We start from the raw sequence: 24,089 nt of genomic DNA, 5'->3' as shown, positions 1-24,089 counted from the left end.
AAATATAACATGATTAATTCTATTACGTCTCATATTTATGTGTAAATATCTACTGTATAAATATTAGTATTGCTATTCTATAAAGTTTAGATAGTATTATATAAACCAGATTAGTCATGATGCTAATGTGTACTATATCCTTCTTGCATAAAGAATTATGCCCCGCTGCCAAGACAGCAGCTTTATTCACCTATACTCGCACTTTAATTTCAATAAATGAGTCCTTAGAGAATTGTAGTTTGATTAATTCCATTCTCTCACTGACGTGAACAATATGAATTTTTAGATAAAATAAAAACATAGATGGGAAAGAAGAGAACGAGCGAGATAGGCATGTAGGTTGATTTAGCTGAATGGCTAGTTGTAAATAACGACAGATGCCACTATGTTCAGTTGGATATTGGTTTTATGTATGCAGGGATAAGGACAAGGGAGGAACGAGAAGTGGTGAAGAGGAGGAGGAAGGAAGGATTAGAGAAGAGGAGGAGCTGTTTACGGAAATGGCTCAACAGTGCTGGGCCCCGAGAGTATAGTCTGTGCGCCGCAAGGAGTCCGTTCAGGGTGTAGCTTACGTCGTGATTTACAACTAGCCATTCAGCTAAATCAACCTACATGCCTCTCGCTAATTCTCTTAAAACCCATCTATGTTTTTATTTTACTTTTTCATATTGTATATAGTAAAGGAAGATGTATATTGCAATGAGTATCACCTTTTAGGATTATAACAGAGATTTGAATCAATTCTGTGACACGTGGCAAGAGCGCCTTTTCCCCCGCCATGTTGCCACGTCAAGGAGTCACCGAAGAGACATGGGATAGGATACAGGTAATCGTTGTTATGATCATAAAAAGTTATATTCGTTGTAGTCTACAGATTCATTTATTATATACATAATATAAGAAAAATAAAATTTCAAATTGCACATATATGGGAAAAGATGGAGAGAGGCGTGCACTAAGATTGATTTGATAGAATGGCTAGTATATAAGAACATAAGAATGAAGGAGACTGCAAGAGACCATAAGGCCTACACTAGGCAGCTCCGATATCCATCACCACCTGTCATCCCCATCCATAAAGTTGTCTAACCGTTTATTAAAACAACTGATAGTTTCAGCGCTCACTACATGGTTACTAAGTCTATTCCATTCGTTGACCACCCTATTAGTAAACCAATTATTACCCATTTCCTTCTTAAATCTATATTTGTCCAGTTTAAATCCATTACTGCGAGTCCTGTCCGGTTGTTTGAATATGATGACCTTGTAGGAAATGATGACGTATACCACAACCTGAACGGACTCTTTCGGGCGCACGGACTATAGATGATGTAATCTTCCACACATTGATATCGAAAAAAAAAATACCGTCTGAAGCGCTAAAGTCAAATTCTCTTTAATTTTCGCATTATGTGTAAAGCCTGCACCAACCTGTGCATTTAATATCGCGTTATAAACAAATCGCTCAAGTGTGTGCGTGTGATTCACCATGGTCGTGGATCACGTGTTGGACTCGTGATCGACAGCTACTACCCTCCCGGAAAAGGGCTCAGAGATCATATATCACTTATCTATGGGTAATGCTGTGATCTTAAACTCACGCACACACCCAGCTTCCCGCCCACGAGAGTTGGAGTAACGACCCGCAGCGATACTGAAATTATTTCAGCCCTGGGCGGGATTCGAACTCGGACCGCTGTAGCAGCGGTTGCGAACGCTACCACTGCGCCGTCAAGTCGCATGTGAGTGTGTGTGCGTACGTGCGCGCAGATATATGTATATGTCGGCAAGTGATTTAAATCAAATAGGGAACCTTTGTAGATACTCCAGAGGCCTAAAACGCATCCAGAGACTTGACGAGTTTGGTCGAGGCCCACGCCAGGCGATTTTATTCAGCTGAGAGAAGTCCCCCGGCCCTGGCAGGCCAGTTAACAAAGCCCTTAGGCCGGCCACACACGTGCAGTTTAAACTGACAGTTACAACTGTTCAGTTATAACTGTCAGTTGAAACTGCACGTGTGTGGGTACAAAACGTCGTACAAATAAAGGCTCCGTCCTCATCTGGTGTTTAACTCGTCTATCTCAGCATCACTGAAATACCCACACACATGCAGTTTCAACTGACAGTTATAACTGAACAGTTGTAACTGTCAGTTTAAACTGCACGTGTGTGGCCGGCCTTTCCATGCCTAAGAGTGCCGCCCCGGGGCAAAGTTCTCAATGACGCTCCCCTCCCCCCCCTTCCCCCATCCCCACTTCCCATTTCCATCATTCCTTACTGCCTATTATAGCTATTGTCTTGCGAAATAATTAAACAGATTTTAAAAATGTTATTTCATGTCCCTAATGCAGAAAGGATGAGGGGGGAAATGTTTCATATTCTATTGATTCTAACGCAAAATTCGTGTCACGGTAAAATATTCAGGGCTCCTTTGACCTTTTTTATTATTATAATTATTTTGTCAGGCTTTTGGGCGGCATGTCCAGACGAGAATTGCCTCCCCCCTAAATGTGCCCCCCCCCCAGGGCATGTGCACCCTGCCCCCCCCCCCCCATGTGAGGGCCCAGCCAGTTAACGGTGCCAATAAAGGCATTAAAGGGCAACTTCAGTGCCAATGAAGACGCTATGGACCAGTGGTCAGCAAACTGCGGCTCTTTCAGGCCATTTGTGTGGGATCCAAATGCTTCTTACAAAATAATTATTACATCAAAACGATGACGTCATATACTGACATTTGTAAAATATTCTAGGCAAAATTATATATATATATTTGTGTGTGTACTGTATATATATATATATATATATAGATATATATACATATATATATATATACACACGAGTATAATGTGTGTGTACTGTATATATATATATATATATATAGATATATATACATATATATATTCGACTTAGAAAAGATCTGTAGCATCAATAATCATGATTTGTAGAGCTGTGTTTCCTAATCTGTTTTTTTTTTTTTTTGTATTGCGACTCCGACAGCACAATATTTTTATTGCACTTTAAATTTTATTTTCTATATCTATAAGAATTGCCGACCACGGTAATGGTTTACGGTCAGGTCGAATATTCACATTGATTCTCATCTCGGGACGATCATGTCCGAGGAGAAAGGTCATCGAGTTGAACGGACAATAACCCCAACGGACAAAACCCCAATCGGTGGCTTAGGTTAAGTTAGGTTAAATCATGTCCTCCCTCCCCCTCCAATTTTCGTATTGGGGTTTTGTCTGCTATGCAGATTGATTTTTTGTCCGTTGGGTTTTTGTCATGCGTTCGGTCCCAGCACGCGTACCCTTCGGACATTTGGCAACAGCGGTGACGTCAGCGACAACGTCCGATCGTGGAAAGCAGAGGATGCATCTTCCTCCTCCCCCCGCCAGTCGCTTTGTGAAGTCGTCTTGAGCGGGTCAGTCTTTAACTCTTTATCCCACCAGGAAAACGTGAATGACCATGATGCCATTACCATTGCTATTACAGTGCCAGTTTTGCATATTGAGACCGTCTGAACCAACTATTCTTAAAGTAGTGCCTCAATGTCCTATTATATATATATATATATATATATATATATATATATATATATATATATATATATATATATATATATATATATATATATCGAAACCAGTTCTTGGGGGTATCCAAGAAGGTATTTTGGAATGGGATAGCATGAAGAATCGTCAACCCAGACGTCAATAGGGTGACAATTCTTCATGTGGGCTATCCTAGGGTGACAATTCTTCATGTGGGCCATTCTGGGTTTACGAATCTTCGGTTGTATAAGTTGGTGACAATAAGCATAACCCTCATTCAACCTAACCTAACCTAATCTTTATTCCACTTTTGATATTCGGCGTACTGGGGTGACAATTCTTCAGGTGGGATCTCATGGGGTGACGATTCTTCATGTGGGCGTTCTGCGGTGACAATTCTTCATGTGATCCATGGAATGTAATGTGGAACAAGTTGGCAAAGAGGAAATATGTCGTGTAAGAATTATGCTTTATTCATTTACTGAAAAAAAAAATATATATATATATAAATATATATATATATATATATATATATATATATATATATATATATATATATATATATATATATACCATGGAATTCAGCTGTTTGTTCTTCATAGCCGTCCTGCTTTCTGCTTTCTCTTTTCCACATTGAATAAAAAGTCAAAAGTCGGGAACAGTAGAGTAATATTGGAAAGGAATATCAAGTTGATTTGAAATTGATTCTCATCTCGGGACGATCATATCCGAGGAGAAAGATCTATAAGGAGGGGGAGAAAGATTATCCTAGCAGTAAACGGACAATTAACCCCAACGGAAAAAAACAACAAGAACCAATGGTCCAGACCAGCGTTCTCAACCTTGCGTAACCTTTAAAATAAATTCCATGTTCAAGGAACCCCTGCGCAAAAAAAAAAAAAAAAAAAAATCTTTCTCATTCTATTTTCATCGTAATATAGGTTAGATAGGATGATGTCTATATTACATTATCACAATAACCAAGAATATGTCGTGCGTGTTTAATTAATTATATTACGTATATGAAATTAAATAAAAAATCAAAAGTGCATTAGCTTATCGTACTTGTTCTCGCGGAACCGGTTGATTCACACTATCGGTCCGGTCACGCTCCGGTCTCGTTCCGCTCCGGTTCTGAGGTATTCAGGGTTGATTCACACTATCGGTCCGGTCGCGCTTCGCTCTCGGTTCTGAGGTATTCACACTATCGGTCCCCTCTCGTTCCCGTCATCCCCCCTCCCTCGACACCAGTAGAAGTCTTACCATCAGTTACGAAGGATGTGTGACTTTTCTGACGCCGAGTTGGCAATAATCGCTATTGCACTTGATGAAGAAGAAGGAAAACAAAATAGAAAAAGAAAGAAATTGTGGGTTCATCCTATGTTGCAAGATAGGAAGACTGAAGGAGAATTTCATACTCTGTATCCTCGTCTTATTGATGATGAGAGTAAATTCCACAGCTATTTCAGAATGAACAAAGGAACATTTGAGAAAATACTATCCAAAATTGAGGATGACCTGAAATGTACAAGAAGATGCTGCACTTCCTGACACTGATGTGCTTGCACCATACGTTATAGTGGGAGATGAGGCTTTCCCGCTGAAGAGAAATTTGATGAGGCCCTACCCAGGTTCATAGACTGAACATAAGGTAGAGAAGAGGATTTTTAATTATAGATTATCTAGAGCCAGGAGGATAGCTGAGTGCACATTTGGTATTCTAGTGCAAACCTTCAGAATATATTTAAGGAAACTTAAAGCTATGCCTTCTGACGCTAATGCGATCATTACAACAACATGCATACTTCACAATCTAATACACCCAAATGCTGTTGCATTACCAGATACTGTTGTCATGCCTCCATCAAACATAGTACGTCCAATGAGAGGAAGAGGGGGGAAATGCTACGAAGGAGGCTTTTGGCGTGAAAGAAACACTGAAAGATTATTTCAGCTTCCTAGCTGGTTCAATGCCTTGGCAAAAGGATAAAATATAAGTAGACAAACAAACTTGTGTAAGAATATTTGTTGAGTGAGCTAAGGAGATGCATTTCCGCAGTGGATAATAGGTTATTATACATATGGAATTTCTTTCTTCGGTTAATAATGTGTATTTTTTTTCTCTCAGTACCTTGGCAATATGATAAGTATGCAAACATTATTGTATAGGAAAATTGTTTAGTGAGGATAGGAAATGCATTTCCACAGTGGACATTAGGCAATTGTATGGAATTTCTTATCTTAAACCCAACTGCCTGCTTATTTCAACACAGCTTCTTCTTTTCGCCACGTTATCACTGTAGTGCAGCGAAGTCCGGTCATACAGCTCTGGTTTACCTTTTGACTAATTCTATTAGCATTTCATCTGAATCCACAAAATTAAAGTAAGTTTTGTAGGTTATATTTTATTCAGTTGGTGCTTATGTATATCCTCGCTGTACGCATTGTCATTGTATCAGTGATAAATAAAAAGAAAACGTATCTTTATAATTTTTCTAACATTCTCATGATCCCATTGTGGTGTTTCCTTTGGATTACCCATGGTTTGGTAGGACAGCAGGTAACACTACTTGCTTATATGAAGGCTGAATCTCGACTGGAGTGGACCAGGACCGTGGCAACTGAGTTCACACTGGCGCTCACGATCCAGTCACGCTCCAGTCTCGCTCCAGTAAAAATATCTTTTGACGGAACCGTGACCGGAGCGAAACCGGAGCGAGACTGGAGCGAGAGCGCCAGTGTGAATGCTTCCATTGAAATTAATGAGACAATATTGGACCGGACCGAGAGCGGAACGGGAGTGGAGCGCGACCGGACCGATAGTGTGAATCAAGCCTTAAGGACCTTTTGCGGAACTTTGGTTCCGGGGAACCCTGGCTGAGAAACGCTGGTCTAGAGCGTGGTTTCTCAACCCTCTTTCCCATGTACCCCATACTTTATGTATTGCTGTTCCTTAGCCTCCTGGTGATCGCTTCAACACTGAATAGAATCGGTAGGCATTCACTTCTTACTTCAGCTCCCAGTAGTAGGCGTTATGCCTGTCAGTGGTCCCAGCAAGTTCCTCCATCCGGCTCTATCATGGAAGTCCCCTTCCTCCCTCAGAGTTTCGATGTTGGGCAAGTCATGTCTGCTGAGGGCTTCTTCAGCATTTTCTTTCCATCTCTATCTCGGTCTTCCTCTTGACCTTCTTCCATCCGGCATCCACTCCCAGCATCCCCTTGCAATTCTTTCTTCATCCATTCACTAAATACCACTATTTATTAGACTATGGCCCCGACTGTGTAACTCTGCGGTTCCAAGCGGGTCCGTGGACCTTTGGTTGAGAACCACTTGCCCGGAGCGTCTTCATTGACACTGAAGTTGCTCTTTAATGCCTTTATTGGCATCGTAAACTGGCTGGGCCCTCACATGGGGAGGGTGGGGGTGCACATGCCCTGGGGTGGCACATTAAGGCGGGAGGGGTGGGGCAATTCTCGTCTGGAGATGCCGCCCACAAGGTTGACAAAATAATTATAATAATAAAAAAAGGTCAAAGGAGCCCTGAATATTTTACCGCAATATACGAATTTTGCGTTAGAATCAACAGAATATGAAATATTTTCCCCCTTATCCTTTCTGCAATAGGGACATTAAATAACATTTTTGGAATCTGTTTCATTATATCGCAGTACAATATCTATAATAGGCAGTAAGGAATGGTGGAGAGGGGAAGTGGTGATGGGGGAAGAGGTGGGAGGGGGAGGACGTCACTGAGAACACTGCCCCGGGGCGGCACTCTTAGGCATGTAAGGGCTTTGTAAACCGACCTGCCAGGGTGCCACTGGCCCCAAGGGTCGGGAGACTTCTCTCAGCTGAATAACATCGCCTGGGGTGGGGGTGGGGTGGTCACAACCAAACACGCCAAGTCCCTGGATGCGTTTTTGGTTCTTGGAACCACAGAGACCTCGTAACTCTTTTGGTTTCTACAAAGCTTCCCTTCGTAGTTGATTTCAATCACTTCGCGGCAGATGTAATAATAATAATAATAATATAATAATATTAATAATGATAATAATAATAGTAATAAAAGGTTTATTGAAAGCATGGCAGCCGAAGGCTAAAAATACACATATTAAGGTAAAAGGAATTAACATAATACATAATAAATGATTACCTATACATATTATGATGCTGAAGTGATTGTGCACTACAGAAATATATAAAATATGAATATATAAAACATGATAGATGCGTCTTAGTGTTAATATGCTGTCTGTATTAAATGTCGTTTAATAAGTGTACGATAGAAGGTATGTGACTGTGTTTATATCTGTCTGTAAGAAGATAAAGACGCCAAAGAGCTAACTAACTTGAGTTGGGGTTGAATCGTCGTCGTTGTTTTATTTATTCTCCCATTCAAGTGGATCAAAGGCTTTAACAAGGGTGACGCAAACAAGGTCATCATATTAAAACAACAGGGCAGGACTCGCAGTAATGGTTATAAACTGCACAAATTTAGATTAAAAAATGAAATAGGCAAGAATTGGTTTACTAATAGGGTGGTCGACGAATGGAATAAACTTAGTAACCATGTAGTAAGCGCTGAAACTATCAGTTGTTTTAAGAAACGATTAGACAACTTTATGGATGGAGATGACAGGTGGTGATGGATACGGAGCTGCCTAGTGTAGGCCTTATGGTCTCTTGCAGTCTCCTTCATTCTTATGTTCTTTTGTCAAAATGTGTAATAAAACCAATTGGAAAATAAAATGAAAGGTGACCGAACGTTTTCTTCTATTTAAGACATTTTCTTTGAAAATTTCTTCAATAGACGAAAACGTTCGGTCACCTTTCATTTCATTTTCCAATTGGTTTTATTACACACACACACACACACGCACACACACACACACACACACACACACATATATATATATATATATATATATATATATATATATATATATATCTATATATATATATATATATATATATATATATATATATATATATGTGTGTGTGTGTGTGTGTGTACCTGTCGTGCTTTTCGCGAGCGTGGACGCGCATTGTTATCGGTACTTTTAAAAACTATTGCTACCATATTTCAGTTTACTGGTGTGGTCTTAAAGGTTATTATGCGTGCTGTAGATATGAATTTGAGTACGCGCGCGCGCGCGCGCACACACACACACACACACACACACACACACACACACACACACATATATATATATATATATATATATATGTATATATATGTGAGTGTAATAAAACCAATTGGAAAATGAAATGAAAGGTGACCGAACGTTTTCGTCTATTGAAGACATTTTCAAAGAAAATGTCTTAAATAGACGAAAACGTTCGGTCACCTTTCATTTTATTTTCCAATTGGTTTTATTACACATTTTGTGAATCACGTGTTTTTGTGATTTATTCGCATATATATATATATATATATATATATATATATATATATATATATATATATATATTTATATATTTGATTGACTACACCGTCACTGGTGATTCTATTCAGGTATGATAACGACGATAAGTCCACAAAGGAAACGTACCAGCTTAGCCATGAAGCTATGTGACATGTTAGTTCTTCGTAAAAATGAGTACGGACGGCAGTTTGTAGTCGACTTAATTCCTCAGAAGTAGATTCCTTCCCAGGTTGAAGAATTTTAGACAACCGATAGCCTAGTGGTAGAGTGTCGGTATCGTAATCACGCGAGCCTTGTTTCGAATCCGGGGACGACAGTCGGAGTTATATATATATATATATATATATATATATATATATATATATATATATATATATATATATATATATATATATATTCCTCTTATCAACCACATTAACTTTGTCTATTTTATTTCCTTGCAAGCACGATCGAGACTAACAGGAGGACCTCGAATTGAGTCAAACCCAATGCGAGGTCAAGGAACATGGGGAAGGGGAGGGGACTAGTTGCTCGTCTAGGAGAGGCGAATGGCACGACTGAATGGCAATGGGGCCCTGCACAAGGAAATGACACGCCGGACTAGAGGTCGTTTGCGAGTTGATAGGGAGAACTGCAGAAGCGGTAGAGCCCCATCTGGAAAACAACTCTCACCCAACCTGGGATGCACAAATGTAATCACTTTTAAAATTAAGGGTTTGTAATGTTACCGGAATATGTTTGTAGTACTTAACAAAGTTAATTGTAGCTAAATAAATCATACAAAAAAAAATCTTTAGCTGTTTATTTATTGCAATTTGAAATTACGTCTGCCTCAGCCATTCTCGTAAAACCTACCAGTGATGCCATCCGCTTCGCATTGACGTCATAGAATTGTTACTTTTTCATGCATCGTCATTGTGTTTGATAAATATCTTATAAGCTTAGAAAAATAAAACCAGGAGAAATGATAAGTGAATAACAGAGAAAGCACATAGAATGAATATAACGGAAGGGAAAATAACACAAAACAAGGCTGAGGATAGGGCGTACACTGCAGAAAAAAATAATTTGCTGGAACGTATTAATATATTCTTAGCGATACTTGTAGTGAAATTTTCGTTTTTATATAATGTGTAAACGATCCAGAATAATGTATCTAGTTTTTGTAAAAATTTATTTTGATCTAGTAATAAATCGCCATAACCTTTTTACTGGCACGCTAGGGCCGAGATGAAAAAATATCTGTGTCACGGTGTAGACATCGTTGCTGTGGCCTCAAGGAGGCGCAGTGTGAACGTGATTCAGGATTGTGTATGAAAGTGGCAGTTGCCGACAAGTCTATCGAAACAAACACCACAAGTGAGGGCGGAGCCTTTATTAGTACGACGTGTCGCTTATTACAGCTTCCTCAAGTACATAGATGTGCATTACGGCTGTGTACTTGATAAAGCTGCAATAACAAACGAAACGTCGTACAAATACAAAAAAGGATCCGTCCTCACATTTGGTGTTTATTGCGATATGCACGATATTGAATGTGTCACGTATACTACCTTTACTTTTTTGAGTCCTCAAAGACAGCATTGCATAATTAACATGCACACAGTGATGCATCAATATGAAAACTTCTTCAGTGAGGTATTTCGATTCAAAATGATAGCTCATAATTATACCGTTCCGCCACACGTCTTGCCTGTTGTCATATACATTTAGGGAATCGAGACTATCAAAAGACGAAAAATTTCAATATTACTGAAGGAATTGTCTGATTCGCTACAGGACGACATTGTTAATTGAGATGGCTTGGGTTGATACAAAAGTCGTGACATAATCAGAACTAATACCAAAAGATGGCGTTGTATGCTGTTTTAGAATGCAGATTAGTAGACAACAAATATTTTCGTCAAAAAGTCCCTCAAAAATAACTTTTGAGATAAGATGTTTGTTTTGAACATAGTTCTCGTGAAAATAATTAACATTACCAAAGAAAGAAAAATGCAAAGTTGTTCCTGGCCACAGTCACCCGTTGAGCGTCCATATTCCCAGTGTTGCCAACTGTGACCTACGTCAATTCCCACAAACGAGTGAGATTTTTCCCACAAAATTCCCACAAGGAGATGTGGGTTTCAAAAATTTTCCCACAAAAAGAAAGATTTATTATATACACTAATAAGTTCATTGCAACATATAATTTGCTCACACATTATCCCATGTGAGCAAATTTCTCAGACAAAAATTTGTGGAAAAATCCAACAAAATGGCATCGGTGTGTATTCCCAACCAGCCCCGAGATTGGATTTTGTTTGGGTATGGTCTCCCTGTGGTGGATGTGATTCACCATGGTCTTGGATCATGTGTTGGACTCGTGATCGACAGTTATTATCCTTCCGTGTGGGAACTCAGAGCTCATATATGACTAGTCTGTGGTGAAGATGTTGAAGTCTTGGAGATATTTGTCTGCGTTAGTAAAGTAATCTCTAGATCCACATGCTCAGACCTTTAAGTCTGAACTCCCCGCCCATGAATTACTTAACCCTTGGGCGGGAATCGAACTCGAACCGCTGGAGTTGCGTTTGCGAACGCCAATCTCTGCAAGGTCAAAGTGGGCAAGTCTTCAAGAAGTTGTTTAAAGTGAATCTCTCTGTCATTGGGGTCACCTACCACAGGTGTCGCACTGCCTACCCCCCCCCCATCCCCAAAAATTTGTTTCCACCAACCCTGACTTAAGATGAAAACATCGAAAGGCAGGCTGAAAACTTGGAAGGCGAGTGGAGGGTGGTAGTAGTAGGAAGCTGCTCAAGTATGGGGTGCAAGAAAGGAAGGCGTAGCTAGCGTCCTCTGTAGTGTATAACCGTGTGGTTAGCTGGTATTTTACATACTGAAAGCGGAGGGTAGCTGACATGGCTGAAATAACTACGGAGGTATTGCAAGGCCAGAAATTTTAATTGAATGTTGTTTTCGTTTAATTGCATTTTTCTAGAAAGTTCTATAAGCGAGGTCGCTAAGCATTATGGGTAAACTGTAGCTCCACCCATCCGTGACGTCATTATAGTATAATACTGATAATTGGTCTTTGTAAAGTGTTCCCTCGTGTGGTTCTGGTGTGATTACAAGAACATTTCTTAGCGAGCTATCTGGGCTGTCGGGTTTCACGCGCATGAGATCCGCAATTGACTATATCCTAGCTCCCCGTCCAACACCAATTTGAATTTCATCAGAAATTGTTCAGAGCTCACGTCGATGTCAACAAAGCGCTCCACGCAGTTGATAGAGAATTACTAGATCAGTGGTTCTTAACCCTGAGTACGAAACCTTAATCCTGGGGGTACGAGACATGATAGCCAGTGCAATGGTACTGTATATTTACCATGAGAAAACATAATTGTATCCTACTAACCGACATTTTAAATTTCAAATAAAGAAAAGTGACTTTGTTCAGCAATGGGATATATCAAATCATTTCCCATCAAGGTTTGTATCACTTATCCTTTTCATATGTTTGCATTGTACTTTTATTGGATGGAGGTACGAGGATTTTTTCTGAGATAATCAAGGGGTACTAAGGGCACCGAAAAAGGCTAAGAACTACTGCACTAGACGATCTTGAGGCTGCGAGAAACTGTTCAACGAAATTATCAATATCATCTGCTTACACTGAAAGCGCAGTGACTTTGGGTGGGGATACTGTATGTCCAACTTTTCCTAGGCTTGGACCTAGCCTTGTCATTTCGGGATCACTGCCTTGGTTCTTGACATAAGAACATAAAGAAGGATACTGCAAGAGACCATAAGGCCTACACTAGGCCTTATGGTCTCTTGGTGATGGCGCCTCCATGCAGAACTTAAAGGATTTTTTAGGACTCTACTCATGTCACTGAATGGGAAAGCGAAGTCAAAAGGACTTATGGCCTCTTCGATTAAGACTGAAGCCCCTCAGGCGTTTGAGGTGTCTTTGGACAAGACTGAACACCATCTGGCTCTGCGTTAGCAGAGTGATCACAATGTCCACATGCTCAGACCTGTAAGTCAGTAGACGATTGGGAAAGATCTGTGGAATCCATAGTTTCGACCTGATTATCTAGCGCTACAGGTACCTTTGTATGAATAATGAAGATCAAGATTCTGGTCTTCAAGGCCTCAACCGTGGTACGGTGACGCCTATGTAGACGTCACTAGATGCGAGTGGGTACACGAAGATGCCGGGGTCGGCATATGTGTGTGTGTATTCACCTTGGTCTTTTGGATCACGTGTTGGACTCGTTATCGACAGCTATTTCCCTCCCGGAAGAGAGCTCATATATGACCGATCTATGGGTAATGCTATGACCTTTCACACACACACACACACACCCAACTCCCCGCCCACGAGAGTCAGAGTAACGACCCGAAGCACAGCGATACCAAAATAATTTCGGCCCTGGGCAGGATTCGAACTGGGTACTGCGAGCACCACCATACTTCCCAGTCCAGCGCTCTACCACCGCGCCACCGTGTGAGTGTGTGTGTGTTTGTAAATGAGTTACACCCGGATTCTGTGAACTGGTTTGATCACGTTTTCTGTGTTTATTATTACTCAGAGTAAAAGAATACGAGTAATACAACAGTGACTTTATATTTTATAATGCGAGTAGTGTGATGCATCGTACATATGGCAGCCGATGTTGCACACGAGAATTTGACTCGTACCGAAGTGCTGTATGGATGTGAGTCGTCTCCTTCAAGCTGAATATGGTCTAACACAAACCATAGCGGTGTAGTTACATATATTGATATATCTGTTTATTCATTTGTCGATTTACTATATTTGTGTGTCTAATGTGGTGTTTAGTGTATCTTCAGGGATTTGGTTTATGTTGCATCACGTACTTGCCAGGTCTTACTGAACTTATTTGTAAGTTTATGAAATGCGAGTTGAGGAGTGGACGGGTATTGGCTGCGATCCCAGACGCAGAAAAAATGGTGTAATTTTGGTTGTAAATCCGTCAATACTATTATTTTTAGCCGAGTTGGCTCACCTTCTTCTTGGGTGGATTCTATATGAAGTGAAGATTCGATACGGAAATCATTTTAGTCATGATCATTGGGACGGAGTTTTGATTTGAATGAATCGTTACAGCATTCCATTACCCTACCTCCAAAAATCTTATATATATATATATATATATATATATATATATATATATATATATATATATATATATATATATATATATATGTATATACGTACATACACTTATACCACAAAATTACCACGACTATAGCATAGCCCCCTTACGTGCCTAGGTGCCGCCCCGGGGCAAAGTTCTCAGTGTCGGCCCCCCTCCCCCCACACACACACTCTTCCCCCATCACCACTTCCCATCTCCACCATTCCTTACTGCCTATTATAGCTATTGGCTTGCGAAATAAACATATTAATATATATATTTTTTTATTTAATGTCCCTATTGCAGAAAGGATAGGGGGGGGGTATTTCATATTTTGTTTATTGTAACGCAAAATTCGTATATTACGGTAAATATTCAGGGCTCCTTTGACTTTTTAGTATAACTATTTTGTCAGGCTTGTGGGCGACATGTCCAGACACCAGGGCATATGCAACCCCCATGTGAGGGACCTGGGCATAGCAGCATGCCCTGATCATTTTTGCACCGTCTGCGCTTAATCGTTGACATGCCATGTGACCACGACCTCAGCCATTCCCAGAAGTACTGCTGCGGGGCCATACCTCTCGTTCATCCTAAATTTACCCGCGAGTTCTGTGCCAAGCCGTCGTCGTCGCCCGCGCTGGTTAGGCGAGGGAGCGTGGGGCGTGTTGGCGCGTTTCAAGCCGGTAGAATTATCATGGCGGGCGACCGAAGAAAACGAACCACCAACGGAAACTCCCTCCCTTGTCGTCACCAGAATGGAAGTCTAAGTAGAAGTCGTTATGTCATCTCAGGTCCACGTTCATAGATTGATCGGATTATTTTGTTTGAATTACGCTGGATAACGTCTGTGACCGGGTGAGCGACCCCCATCTTGGGAGAAATCTGACGTATACGAATATTATGTTACATACACACACACACACACACACACGAAGAACGAAAAGTGAGAGGCAACATGATGATATTTAAACAGGAAGCAGGTTTAGAGAAAGCGGACAGAAAATAATTACTTTTACGAGAACAAGCATCAACAACAGGTCATAATAAGAAATTAAAAAATAAATAAATAAATAAAAGTAGTTAAGAAGTATAGCTTTCTACATAGAATTATAGATTTGTGGAAAAAGTTAGATGTATAAACCAAGCCAACATTATAAAATGATTCAAGGGAAGATTTGATAAATGGAGGACAAATGACTGGATGAGCATTGTCCCCGTACACCACAACCAGGTAAATGCAACTAGGCCTACATAAACATACTCGTGGGGTAGTGGTAGAATTCTCGGATGCCACTACGACGGTTCGGGTTCGAACCCCGCCCACGGCAGAAGTAATTACAGTATCGCTGCTTTGCGAGTCGTTACTCCAGCTCTCGTGGGTGGGGAGTTGGGTGTGCGTGTAAGGTCACACCATCACCCATAGATCGGTCATATATGAGCTCTCTTCCGAGAGGGAAATAGCTGACGATCACGAGTCTAACACGTGATCCAAGACAATTGTGAATCACATATGATCAAAAAGGCTCTTCACTATATGGATGAAGAGATGACGAAAAATCTCTTAGATACCCCGATCCATCAGTAGTATGGTCCCCACACAGAGTGAATGATATAAGCAAGATCGAGAGAATACAAAGGGTAGCAATCAAACTGGCCCCCAGCCTGGCAGATAAAACATATGAGGAGAGACTAATAGCACTGGGTCTACCAACTTTGAAACATGGAAGAGAAAGAGGCGATATGATCTAATCAAAGATGGGAGAGGTTTAAGAAGTCATGGGAACAAATTAAGAAAGACCACATGTTTAATGGATATGAAGAAATACATAAATTCATGGAATAGCTTATATGGTGATATAGTTCAAGCTCATAGAATACACTAGTTCAAATCTAAATATAATTGGAAGTCAAGGATATAGATTAAGTTGGAACCATACATGAATTTGAGTCTAGGTGGGATAAATGATTAGAGAATAGGAAACGGGACCCGACGAGCATTGCTCCTTTTTCTGTATACTACAATTAGGTAAATACACACACACAGTGCGCAGTGGTAGCGTTCGCAACTGCTGCTTCAGCGGTCCGAGTTCGAATCCCGCCAGGGCTGAAATAATTTCAGTATCGCTGCGCTGCGTGTCGTTACTCCAACTCGTGGGCGGGGAGTCGGGTGTGTGCGTGGAAGGTCACAGCATCATCCATAAATCGGTCATATATGAGCTCTGAGCTCTCTTCTGGGAGGGTAATAACTGTCGATCACGAGTCCAACACATTATCCAAGACCATGGTGAATCACACACACTCTTGACGGCACAGTGGCAGCGTTCCCTACCGCTACTCCAGCGACCCGAGTTCGAATTATTTCAGTATCGATGCACTGCGAGCCGGCACTCCAACTCTCGTGGGCGGGAAGTTTGGTAGGTGTGTCAGGTCACAATATTACCCATAGATCGGTCTTATATGAGCCCTGAGCTCTCATATGGGAGGGTAATAACTGTTGATCACGAGTCCAACACGTGATCCAGGACAATGGTGAATCATGCACTCGCACACACAAGGATCTACGGTACTATGGTACCGTTCTCGACTGCTTATTCAGCGATCCGAGTTCGAATCCCGCCCAGGGCTGAAATATTCAGCATTTGTGCACTGCGACACAGCATTCCAACTGTGGTGAACAAAAATGTGTGCACGTGTGTGATTCACCATAATCTTGGATCACATGTTGGACTCGTGATCAACAGCTATTACCCTTCTGGATGAGAGCTCAGATATATGACTGATCTATGGGTTTGATATAAAATGCAAAGTACTGGAAATGGGCAATAGTGGCAAAAAAGTAATCCATAAACTATTCCTTGATAAGCGAACATATTACAAAAGCAAAAGACGAGAAAGTCTTTGGAGTGTTGATAAAAGACAATCTGTCACCTGATAATATCAGGAGGATTGTGGGAGAGACATACAGGCTAATGCAGAAGATTAAAATGAATGGAGGATTCTTGTCTCCTGCCCACTGCCCAGGTTAGAAACAGTGCACCAAGAAACAGCAAACCCAGAGTAGGGCTAGTCACTTTATTTACATGAGAAATCCCTCTGGGCAGTCTTAATTTATATTCTATTCATAACCATTCTCCACTCATACCTATCCTTTGCCTTCTCACTTCCTGGCTCAACAGACATTCGTCTTTTAGTCAAAGCTCCATTGACCCTGTCCATCCATCTCGTTCTTGGTTGACCCCTTAAGTTCACTCCACCCACCTCTGCCTTCTGCACTCTTTTTATTAGTCTTTCTTCACTCATTCTTTCTATGTGCCCAACCCATCCCAGTTTTTTTTCATCTACCCTATCTGCCAGCTCCCTTTCTACCCCTACTCTGCTCACTTCCTCATTACAAAGGATTACAAAGGTGGAGCATGCCGACAGAAGACCTTTTGGTCCATATCTAAGTTGGATAAAAAAAAAAATAATAATAATAATAATAGATGAAAAAATAATAACTCTAATAATGTAAATAACAAATAAAATACAGATAAATGCATAGGTATAGTTAAATAATAAACAAACAGGTAGATAAAAAATAAACACAAACACTTCATATACAGTTCCAACTTAATCTATATTATTCTTGATTTCCAATCATCATATTTAGATTTGGTATATGTTGTTCAAGCTTGGGTTATATCAGCTTAGAAGGTAATATAGCACAAGCTCAAATACATTAATTCTAATCTAAATATGATAATTGGAAATCAAATATATGGATTAAGTTGGAACTGTACATGAATTTGAGGCTAGGTATGATAAAATTGGAGAGTAGGAGATAGGACACAGTGAGCATTGCTCCTTTCCTCTATACTCCCTAAAATTCCAAGTCTCTGCCCCATACTGTGTTGTAGGCACAATCACCCATTCATACTGTCTTAGGTAAAGATAGGTTAGGTTAGGTTAACTTAGCCTAGCTTAACCTATCCTAACCTAAGATATACAAAATCAAATACAACAGAAAAATAAGAAAAATTAGTGGTGGGGCAATAACAGGAAAGTTCCCTGTCTTCTCTTTGCATTCATCTCCCAATACCTATTTCTCATGACATTTTTCATTCCTTCAAGACCTTTTACTTGCTGCCTTCACCCTATATTTTACCCCCCACCTCCACTCCATTTTCTGCACATGTGTCCCTGAATATTGAAAACTATCTGCTTCCTTTAATATTTCTCCTTTCAGACTTACCTTCAGGTTGCTGCCACCTTCACCTCTTGTACATGTCATCACCATGCTTTTACTCACATTTACTCTCAGTATCCTTCTATTGCATACCTTGCCAAAATCTTATGGCTGCCCTCAACAATTTTCTGCCTAACCTACACATTTGCAAAACCACCCACAGTGTCTCCTTGTGTACCTTGTCATTAGCTTTCTCTAAATCCATAAAAGCCTTACCTTTTGCCAAAAACTCACAAATCTGTCTTATCACAAAAATTTGATCCTGACACTGTTCCTCATCAATTATTCCTTCTATTCCTCTCTTAACCCTCTCAATTATTACCCTCCTATATGCCTTTCCAACCACACAAAACAAGCTGATCTATTTAACTATTAAATTCACATTTGTCACCTTTTCCTTTGTAATGCAGCACACTCCCCTCCCATGGGCACACTTTAAATAACCTCACCAGCCAGTCCACTATAACCATTCCTCCCTTTGTCAGACACTGTATGACATCCATCCAATCCAGGTGCTTTACCAGCTTTCATCATTTTCAATATTCTTTGTGTCTCATCTTTACCTATATTCCCATCATTTTCGTCTCCCATCATAGTTCCTCCCCTGCCACAATAAGTCAATCACTACACAGTGCTACTGTGGCACTGTTGCTGCCAAAGTATGTAATGTCAAAATGACACCACATTTAATATTGATTAATTAATGAGTATCAATCCCACCACCGCTATAACAGAAATATGTGTCACACTCAGCAACTACAGTAGATTTATCAACGAACAGATGGGTGAGATGTATAGTACACCTTTATAAAACAGTGTTTGGTTAAGCACACCAGGGCCTCGACAAGGGGAGGGGCAGGGGGGGCAATGCCCCAGGGCGGCACATTTTGGTGAAAAGAAGGTAAAGCAAATTCCCCATAATGCACTTTAATGCATGATTTATTTATCATGAGTTGTGTGTATAAACTTTGTTTTGTGGATGAATGTTACATGTGAATCGTGCTTGTGACCATCAGATGTGGAAGGTGGTAGTAGTGGTGGTGTGTGGGGGGGTGGCATTTTTCAACTCACACCGGGGCGGCACTTACCCATGTTGGGGCCTTGAAGCACGCCACTTATGAGGATGACACTTCATCAACTATATATCTATAATGCTTATTGGGAAATACCTACATTAAGTCAGATTATTTTAATTAATAATTGCTACCACCACCCCAGGTCCCCAAATATATATATATGATTTGAATAAATGATGTTCTTCATCAAACAATATTTCATTTTATTCTCCCCCTTTAAGGCCATTTTGATGTTATGGTTACATACTCCAGATTGAATAATTAAAGAAAATCTCAAATTTTCAATCAGTTAATTATTAAATTGCAACAAAAATATAATAAAAATATATAGGTAATAAATTCACTATCACAGTAGACACAGTTGATTTAAACTATTAGAAATGAACTAAAACACATCCTGGTATCTATGAGACAATGAGATACTAGAGAGGTAGTGTGTTAGGGGCTTATATAATTCACACCTAATGTATGTTAGGAGGCATGGTTATTACGATCTAACTCTCTAGCCACCTGTTCAATGTTTAGCTCACCTCTGCCTAACCTAACCTTAATACTAAAATTTACTTTATTGTTGGGAGTACTCTTGACCACAATCCCTTGCAATCTATTATATGCCTTTAGCCTATTACAAAAGATATTGTTTGATTGACCCAGTCTGCTAGATTCATGTGATTGATTTCTGTTTAGTGTTTGTTTATACAGTACTCCCTTTTTCTCCCTGGTAGGGAGACAGGTCTGGGTTAGCACTGGTATGATTAACTTATAATAATTATCTATTATATTCATCTATTCTCAGTTATCTATTATATTCATCTATTCTCAGATATTTTTATTTATCTTAATAAATTCTATTAAGAAAAATAACACATCTGGTAGGGAGGAGGGTTCTGGGTTAGCACTGGCTAATTTTCAAACGCAATACCCATCAATGCCCCTGAGTGTTTGTATCTCTGGGTAAACCCTGATTAACACTTCATACATTCAAGGTTCCATTACCTTGGTTCTTGATATAACATTTATGTATCCAAAATCCCCTAAATTATTCCTCTAATAGAATCCTGAACCGGAAGTTGGGAATTTTTCTCATTCTCCTAAATCTAAGGTTCCTAATCTATGCTTACATACGAATATGTTCTAATGATGTCACAGCAGAGTGGAGTGAGTGTTTACCCACAATGCCTACTCGATCTTGCTTATAGAATCTTGTAGAAAAATGAAAATAACCGAAAATAATTCCTGGCCTTACACCTAACCTCCTCCACATTCAACAGTTCTGAAATACTCTATCCAACTTCTCCTCACTGCCTCCTCTTTCATTAATATCTGTCCACCTACACCTTTTATTTTTTCTGTCCACTTGACTCACTCCCCCTCACTTCCTTCCAAAACATAATTTTATTCTTTAAGAAAATATCTGTTATAGTCGTACCCCATTTTACATCTGCTCTCCTCTTTGACTTCTTCACTTTACAGTTCACCTCTTCACCCCACCATTCACTGCCCTTCTACTTCCTTCCATCCTCCTCATCCCACATACCATCTTTGCACATTTTGTCATTTCCTCCTTAAAACATACCCATACTTCATCAGCTCCTACCTCCCCTCTCTCCCTCACACCTACCATACTTCTCTCAGCTTCTATTCCTTCTCATTCAATTTGTTAACTCTTAGCACTTCTTTACCTCCCACCCTTTTCCTCCTCCTCCTTCACTTTTCCTTTAATCTCAATTTGCATTCTTCCAGAATATTATCTGACATTCCCCCACTCTCTCCTGAATATATGAATATCCAAAACTCTTCCTAACTTTCATTTTGACATCACTACATAATCCATTAATGCTCTATCAACCACCCTTCCATCCAGCACCCTTTCCCATGTATATTTATGCTTGACTCTTTTATAAAACAGGTTTATTCTCATTGACTCCCTGTATAAGCATAGCTCCAACATTGTCTCTCTATTGAGATTCTTACCTGATACTCCAAACTTCCCCACTACTCCATCTATTGGCTTATCCCCTACTCCAGCATTTAGATTCCCTGACACCATTGCATTTACATTTCTCCCAAAACTCTCTAAACACTCATTTAAATATATTTAAAAAGTCGCTCACTACCAGGTCCATGTGCACTCACAGAAACCCACATCTCCCATCCCAGCTTCACCTTCACCCATATTAAATTTGAAGACACTTCCTTCCACCCCACCACTTAATAAAGCTACTCCCTCCCTCCCTCGCCCCCTCATCACTCATGACCCTCTCCCCACCACACTCCCAAACTCAAAATCACCCCTTCCTTTCAACTTAATTTCTCTTTATGTTAACATATCCACTTCCCTCTCACATGCATAATGACAATTTCTTTCCTTTTACTTTCATCTGTACCATAACACCAGACATTTAATGACCTAAATTTTAGGGTTCTGGTTGGAGTCCTCATTCCAGACCCTCTTCAAAGGATGAATATACCGAGAGTGGGATTCTTGGTCCCATTACTCCGCTCCACTTTATCACCTTTAATGACTCGCACGGGAATCACTGTGGCAGAATTCTTTCCTCCCCGTACCACAGGGGTTAAGAAAAGATAAACTGAAAGAAGTGGTAAAGAACAGTTTCAAGGGAACATCATAAATGAGGGACAGTTGTGGTACAAAAAGCAGCAGCATTCCTCCAGGAGTAGAGACTTACTCTGATATAGTCAAATGAGGTGTGTCTCCAGTCTGTAGGGATACCCCAAAACATTCTTTAAAGCATTGGCTGCATGCCACCATGCAGTACCTCAGTACAGGGTGTGATATATCACACAATTGTAGGACATATCCATATGTACATAAGTATGGATGGCTGTATGTGTATATATAATAGTGTGGCTCATGTTGATCAACATAGCCATCTTCCCATCTTTCTAGTCCAGTGACTTAATCCTATTTTATTTAATTTACAGTGCATAACTGGATGGCGGTTCCTGAAGTAGTCTGAGCTGCAACAGCAGTTCAGCTCAATGTTCTTCAGTCCTACTACAGTGGTGGTGGGAAAGGAATCCCTTATGAAAGAGCATTTGATTTTCATCTCACATGCTGCTGGTATGGTGATGTGAACACTTATCTTTCATCGCATACCATAGGAATATGATGCATTACAGACTTGCTGTTGATGTGAACAGTGTTTATTTACAAGTGGTAATGATCTGTTAGGGTGGAGGACACAGACCTTCATCTACTTTTCTTCTTTTCTTTTTACATTCATCCTTCTCCTCTTCTCCCACTCCTGTATTCCTCCTCCTCTTCCTCCTCCTTTTTGATTTATTTGGTGGGTGTTTCAACCTTAAGCACTTCAAAAGCCACATCCCCATAGAAGTATTAATTCCTCTTTGCCTTTGTCATTATACTGTGTCTTCTTACTGTGAATCCCCGCAACCTACATAGATTGCTACCCTGTATCCACCATTCAATATATATCTACTTTCTTTTTTATACTATGTCATTTTCACATACACTGAAACATTCTTCCTTCTGACTTCACCAGTAACACCTCCTATCCAGTCCCTCATTGTCATTTTTTACTTTCATTTCTATCTTCCATCTCTTTTGGGCATCATTTTCCCCTTTTCCACCATGATGACCCGAACCCTTCAGCTCATCTAAGGTTGTGCATGCTGGCTACATCACACTATAATTGGGGCTGTGCTACAACTGCATTGGCTGTTTGCATTATTTCCTTCCCCCGCCACCACTGTATACTATCAAGGGGACTACTATCACCACCACCACCACTACGAGTCCACACATAAACAACCCCACGGATCTGGTAAGTGTGTAATATGCTTCGGTAATACTAATGATATTGATAATGATGGTACTAACAATAATGACGGTAGTACAATAATGATAATGATGATATTAATAATATCAGTTGAATGTGATTGATACTAACATTTTGAAAGCTGATAATTGCCACTGGTTGGATCCATAGATCTGGTTTGGTTATTTTAGCCTGTCATACAGTATGTGATGCGAATAAATCACAAAAACACGTGATTCACAAAATGTGTAATAAAACCACTTGGAAAATAAAATGAAAGGTGACCGAATGTTTTCGTCTATTTAAGAGATTTTCAAAGGTGACCTTTGAAAATGTCTTAAATAAATGAAAACGTTCAGTCACCTTTCATTTTATTTTCCAAGTGGTTTTATTACACACAGTATGTGATGCGAATAAATCACAAAAACACATGATTCACAAAATGTGTAATAAAACCACTTGGAAAATAAAATGAAGTCAGTCAGGAGTTGGTTCTGGAGAAAGCACTGTTTTTGTATGAAGATCTCAAGAAAGAATATGTAGATGAGAAGGACATAGAGTTCAAAGCAAGTCAAGGTGGGTTTATGAGATTTAAACAGCACCATGATTATCACTTCCTGAAAAAAAGTAGATGAAAGTGCATCAGCTGATGAAGTTGCTGCAGTGGAATTTCCTGGTACTTTAGCAAAGATCATTGAAGAAAATGGGTTTCTACCTGAGCAGATATTCAATATCGATGAGACAGAATTATATTGGAAAAAATTGCTAGATCATTCATTTATTTCCAAGGAGGAGAAAACTATCTCAGGCTACAAGGTATCCAAAGAATGTCTGACCTTATAGCTGGGTGGTAATTGT

At 40.0% G+C, this 24,089-nt stretch overlaps 1 protein-coding gene across 2 annotated transcripts in view; it reads left to right on the top strand.

Moving 5' to 3' along the window:
• LOC143034595 (tyrosine-protein phosphatase non-receptor type 4-like) overlaps positions 1 to 24,089 on the top strand; it is a 279,323-nt gene that overhangs the window by 8,353 nt on the left and 246,881 nt on the right. The window contains exons 3-4 of one of the 2 annotated variants that reach the window (XM_076200888.1): positions 22,375 to 22,513; positions 22,760 to 23,237. The gene's annotated coding sequence lies outside the window, so the exon portion shown is untranslated. Of the gene's footprint in view, positions 1 to 22,374; positions 23,238 to 24,089 lie in introns of both variants that reach the window. The other variant, XM_076200887.1, reaches the window with a different exon arrangement.

This window comes from Oratosquilla oratoria, chromosome 17 (assembly GCF_046742065.1).
Source record: "Oratosquilla oratoria isolate Oo_2021 chromosome 17, ASM4674206v1, whole genome shotgun sequence".
Classification (NCBI taxonomy): domain Eukaryota; kingdom Metazoa; phylum Arthropoda; class Malacostraca; order Stomatopoda; family Squillidae; genus Oratosquilla; species Oratosquilla oratoria.
Note: the sequence above shows the minus strand (reverse complement) of the source record. Positions and strands in the feature narration are given on the sequence as shown.